The following is a 6,000-nucleotide window of genomic DNA, read 5'->3' as shown; positions in this document are numbered from 1 at the left end:
TGAGATCCCTCACAGGCCAAGGCAGCGCTAGGTGGGTGATCTCAGACAACTGCACACTTGGCAAGGGCACTGTGATTCCACAACCTACAGGAGTCACAGATCCACATATCATTCCCCTGAATGGTGGGACAATGCCTACACTCACCTCTGAGCCTTTCACACAGGCACTGGTGCTTTATTTCCCAGGAGAAAATTAGATTTGCTAGCAACAGTGTGCCTGCTTCCAAGTAATGCTGGATATGCTATTTTCAGGCATGATTCAGAGTAACCTACAGCAGCAGCTCAGGGGTTTTTTTGGCACGTGTTTTGCAACAGCACAGTAAAGTTTTTAATGTGCCATCATTTCATTTCAGTTGCTAACACAGATGTCTGTTGAAAGATAATGTTGCACATTACAATCTTTCAGGCACCAGCACAAGGCCACTTTCTCCGAAAGGCAAGTCCTTGGCAGGATTAATCCCTGAAACTCCCTCTGAAAATGTGTGGGAGCATTTCTCACAGTCCTGATGCCTGCCTAGATAAGAGCAGGCTTGTTAAAAGTGTGAATGTACACATCTGTACTGTACACAGGCAATTTTTTTGAGGAATCTCTGTAATTGCACTCTCCATGCTACAATCTGCACGTGGGAATGACTCCCTGCATATTCACTTTGGTCATTTGCAGAGGTCCTTATGAGGAACATATGTAGAACTGTGATTGCTTTTGTGATCCAGAGACGTGACCAGCAAATGCAATCACCAGAGAGTCCAAGGCTCATTCAGGAGGAATTAACCATTGATGGAGGATGTGAATGAAGGAAAAAACCCAACAAAGTGAGCATGTGCACCTTCAGGCTTTAATGCCCAGCCCAGCCTGGCTTAGGGATGGGGAAGAAAGTCTTCCTCTGGCTTGGTGCCCCATAGAGGGCCATCAAATGGCCCCTGCACGTTACTCTGAAGCCTGACATTGTGATTTCTCTTGCCACCAGCCATCTCCTCTGTCCTCATGCATAGAAACAACAACAGAGAGCTGTGGGCAGCAGAAGCAGCTGGAGAAAATTCATCCTGGAGCTGATGACTGCAGAAGGGAAGCCACAGGAGATAGCTAGTGAGGTTCAAGCGCCCCTCTTAGGGTCTGTGTGCAGATGCCTCCCCCTCAAAGGCACAGTGTGTCTGGCAAGTGTTCATGCCCATCTCCCTACCCTGATTCTCCATCACCTTTCACCACAGCTGTAATGTGCTCCCAGCTCTTGGTCTCCTCCATCAATGCACAGAGGAGGACTCTACCCGGATCCCTCAGGCATCTTTTCTCCCCTGGGGTGTCATTTTCTCTGGGTCTGGATTGAAGGCACTTGAGCCAGTAATTAGTGTTCACACTCAGGTGTTTATTATTTCTTATCAGTGAAACAGTCTCACTACTGTTCTGCAGCTTTTTATTAGAAGGCACAAAATGGCCAACAATCTCTTGTTCCAAGGTCTTTTAAGACTAAACTATCCAATTAAGAACTGACACCTGGATTATTTTCCCTTTTAACCCAATCACTGATCCCCTAGAGCTGCAATGGGGACTTTTCTGTCCAATTACAAAATGCCACCCAAACCCATGGAGAAGGAGGAAGAAGAAGCATGAAGCAGAAACCCAGGGTGACACCCTGTGCCCTCCATCTTGCTTCCATCCACAACATACTAAAAATCCCAAAACCTCAATTTCTCACCAAGTGACACACCTGCACTGCTCTCTATAATCTATTTCACACTTTTGTGGATTCCAATCTAGGAAACTTTCTCCATGAATGAGGGTCAAGGTCAGTGCTCCCATGGGGGCCAGGGCACCCCAGAGCAGACAGAGAAATATTCCCAGTGCCCTGGGTTTCCATAATGGGGCAGGCCCTTGTCCGAGCCCAGAGTGAGAACAGCAGTGAGACACTCCTGGGTGAGAAACCACCCTGGACCTCCCCATCATTCTCACTCCGTGCCCTCCCCGGGTGCCTCCAGCTATCCCACCCTGCAGCCCAGCCTCTCCACGGGCTGTGAGACAGCATTTCCCAGTGGAACGGCATTTCCCAGTGGAACGGCATTTCCCCGCGGTGCTGGGCATCCCGAGCCTGCGGGCGGATTCGCGGCGGGAGCGCTCCCGGCGCTGCGCGGGGCTGGCACCGAGCGCTCCGGAGCCGCCCTGGTGGAAGCGCTGCTCGCTCACGGGCCTGGCTCCCATTGTCCCCTGGTGATGAATGGGGCATCAGCCGCCGCAATACTCTATTTGTTTTAGAGGTCAGTGTCACACTGAAGGGTATTCTTCACACACCCAAGCGGGGCTTGGTGCTGACGTGACCGGAGTGGTAAGTGCACGCCGAGCCCCCGGCAGCTCCCATTGTCCCGAGTGGAAACAGAGCTCTTTTGAAGACCTTGCCCATAAATTATCTGGCACCCCCCGTCCCCCGTGCTCCCCCCACTCTCTGCCAGCTCCCCACTCACGCTCTGATTCAAACACTGACTCAGGGGTGATGGGTTTGTGCCATTGCTGCTGTCTGGGGCCACAGCTTTTTTCCTGAGGCAGCACCTGACGTGAGCCCCCAGCCCTAGAGCGAGGATATCATCAGCTGGGCAGTGAAACTCTTCCTTTGTGTCTCTTTTCTCCCCCTCCTACATCCAAGCATCATCTAGTCTGATCTGACAGCCCACAGAGGAATGAATACACAGTGCAGGGGCAGGGAGCAGTTGCTGGGAAGTCAGCATCAAACAGGACAGGAGATCATCATTTTGCCTGGCTTTTGAAAAAAAGGCTGTTCAGATGTTTCTTTCTTTTCCTTTTGCTTGTGTTTTTGAGATTCCCACAGGAGCTGCAGTCTGGTATTTCCAGACAGGACACACAAGGGACTGGCTTGTACAGGTATGTTTAAATCCCCACCTCTCTCCCTTCACAGGCACAGGGAGGACCTACATGCTGAGCTTCACCTGTCTAGCCAAATTTTAAAGAGGTTCTTCTTTCCCCAATCTTTGTCTGTCCTGGCTTCAAGGGAATCACTGACCAGGAGCCATGTAAAGCAGAGAAGGGGAGGTTGCAGAAATAAACTCAGTTTTCCTCCTCATTTGGCCTGAATGTGACAAAGCAGGCACACAAAATGGAGGCAGAGGTCAATATTTTTGAGGACAAAGTTAAGACATAAAGCTTTCCAGTTGCCAGACCCACATTTCTTTGTTTAATTTTAAGGTGATGCAATGCCAGATCCAGATGCCCATGATGCCTGGGCAGGAATGCCTCCAGATGGAGAAGACTCCAGTAGGCTTAAACCTGATTGCAGTACATATTTATTAATGTTGACCATGTCAATCAATTGTCATGGCTCTGGTGTGCAGAAAGTCATGAGCCTTTGCAGTCAGACAGGTTAGAGCCAATGAATTTCCCTGGATCTATCTGTATATCCCATCCTTGGAGAAGAAATGACCTTGATTGCCAGCAGGACATCCATGGTTCCAGAACATCTTCCCCATTTGGCACAGCACACCAGAGTTGCTGGAGCTTTCTGCTCCTTTGCACAGAAACATTTGCTGCCATGTTTCTTATTGAGAGTCAGGAATTTGTGACCTTTTGCAGTGCAAAGATCTGGAGATTACTTACCAAAACTAAGATAGTCTATAAACTCCCAAACTGCTGCATGTGCATTGCTGATAGAGAAGAGCAGAGAGGCACCTCTCAGTCCAGCCTGATAGGATCTGTGGTTGGGGAGGGAGTGTGTGTCTTGCACAGCAGATACCCAGTGTGGGGACCATGAAAAGCCTTTTTTCTTTTCTCTCTGAGTGGCTTTTGTTGCTTCATATGAGTCTTTCTGTCAAAACAACCTGGCCTGGTGGAAGTGTGATTAGATATGGCACCTACCCCAGTGAAGATATCTGCACGAGGGGTACAGGCTGTGGTGGGAAGGGGAGGGTATGTGCTAATCCTTCCATTGCTGGTCTCCTTTCTGAGGCCTCAAGGCTGGCAGACAGCATGGAGTAATCAAATCCATTTCACAATCCAGTCCTTTCTCCGTGCCTGGCTTTTCCAGAAGCAGTAAAATGTCAATGAAAGTACAATCACGGCTTTTCTCTACTACAAGAATTGGGGGCATCAGAGTGGAAGGAACAGAAGATTTGTTCAAAACAAGCAGCAAAAAGTTCTTCAACCTGTGCAGAGCTGGGCTGCAGGTCAGCCAAACCCATGCAGTCAGCATAACCCTGTTCAACTAAGGAAGTAGTTCATGATACATCACAGCAATTTATTTAAATTGGGGAATTCTCATCCCCCAGGACTAATTCCAGGAGATGGGACATGTCCTTGGGTCCATGCTCTTGGTGGCTTTAGCTAGAATGCACCAAAAAATGAAAATTAAATCACTCCAGATAGTCTGTGTTGACAACATCAAAGAAACACATGAAACAGGGAGAGAGGAGCAGGTAATTAAACAGATAAATAAAGAGCTCATGGCCCACTGAGGCTCACGGGAACAATTCCATCCAGAGTCAGTAAAGGGATGTAGGTGATCACAACTTCCCCAGATGATGTGGAGACAGAATGAATTTCCAGTGCTGTGCACTGCTCAGAAGGCAAATATTGGGTGTGTAAAAAGGGGGAAGACATGACAAGTTGTACAACAGTGGGCATTGCCTTACCTGCACATGAGCAGGACAGGTCTGGGAACCCAGGAGATCAGGGAAAAGCTCCAGTGATAAGGAATCTGGAAAACACTCAGAAATCTCAACCCCTTTCATTTATCCAGGACAGTAAAAAGTCACTTGAGTGTCCCTTCTGTTTCTGTGTGGGGCTGCAGGTGAGCACCAGAGAAAGAGTTGGCAGTAGCCAGAGGTTAGAGAGATGTGTCAGGCAGCATTTGCCTAAGTGTAGCAAACACATCTCAGTTTAGCTAGCCCTGGTATTGCCAACAGATCCCCAGCCAAGAGTGAGATTCCTCCCAGCCTAAAGCAAACAGGTGAAACAAGGAAGATGAAAACCACAACAAAGTGGTTTTTTTCCCCCCTTTGAATCAGAAGGGACTCTCAGGCAATCAGTTCAGCTGTGGACATCTACACTGTAAAGACCCAGATTTAGGTAAGATGGAGCCCACCAATTCAGGCTAGAAAGGATGTACACACCTTCTGATGGCAAAGGTAATGAACCATTGCAACAACCTATCTGTGGATACATGAATTCTCCATCATCCAGGGGTTTTAAATGAAGACTGAGCATGTTCTTATAGAAAATGCTGTAGTTCAATCAGATGATGAAAACCAGACACAGAGTGGCCCTGGACTATAAACCTTTTCCCTGTGTTGTGTGGAGGTCTGCAAAGAGCCATCTTTTCCAGTCTTAAAAAGATTTTGAATCAATGTCACAAAGAACTACTAAATATTTCATCAGTTCAAGATCTACAGATCATGTTTGGTATTCAAATACACCTTGCACAAGGCCACTTGGAAAATTAGTATTTTCAGCCTCTCACACACTCCTTTTCCTTTTCTAAATAAGAAAGCAAAGCAAGCAAACAAGAGGACTACACTGCATAACTATGGCTTGGGTCTTTGCTAGAGTTGAAATTATTTGTGTCTTGTCAAAGATGCAGCAAAAAAAAAGTAGCAGTGATCTTGTAATAGCTGACATGAAAAAAGCATTTGGTTCTGTCGGGTTTTTCCTGTGGTGCTTTGTTTTCAAAAGTTGCCTTGTTTGAAAGAGGGAAGCAGTTTGGCCACAAAATGCAACTGTCACCTCTTGCAGCCCCAAGACTTAGAGCTAAAAACATCATGGGAAGAGGGGGAAGGGAAAGGATAGCATAGCCTGATCTTGAAAAGTGGTCTATTTAAATTCTCCTCCAAAACCACAGGGGAAGGGGGCAGCCATCTCCATCCCAACAGCCAGAATTGTGCAGAAATGCTCTTTGCACAAAGGACTCTTCTCATTTCTGCAGTGTCCTCTCGTGGGAATCACATCCACACTGTGCCTTGATGCAGATTGTCTGCTAAATTTTTTACTTAGAAAGTGCCAGTTAA

Source organism: Molothrus aeneus, chromosome 1 (genome assembly GCF_037042795.1).
Source record: "Molothrus aeneus isolate 106 chromosome 1, BPBGC_Maene_1.0, whole genome shotgun sequence".
NCBI classification, from domain to species: Eukaryota; Metazoa; Chordata; class Aves; order Passeriformes; family Icteridae; genus Molothrus; species Molothrus aeneus.
The sequence above is the reverse complement of the archived record's forward strand: the minus strand, read 5'-3'. Positions refer to the sequence as shown.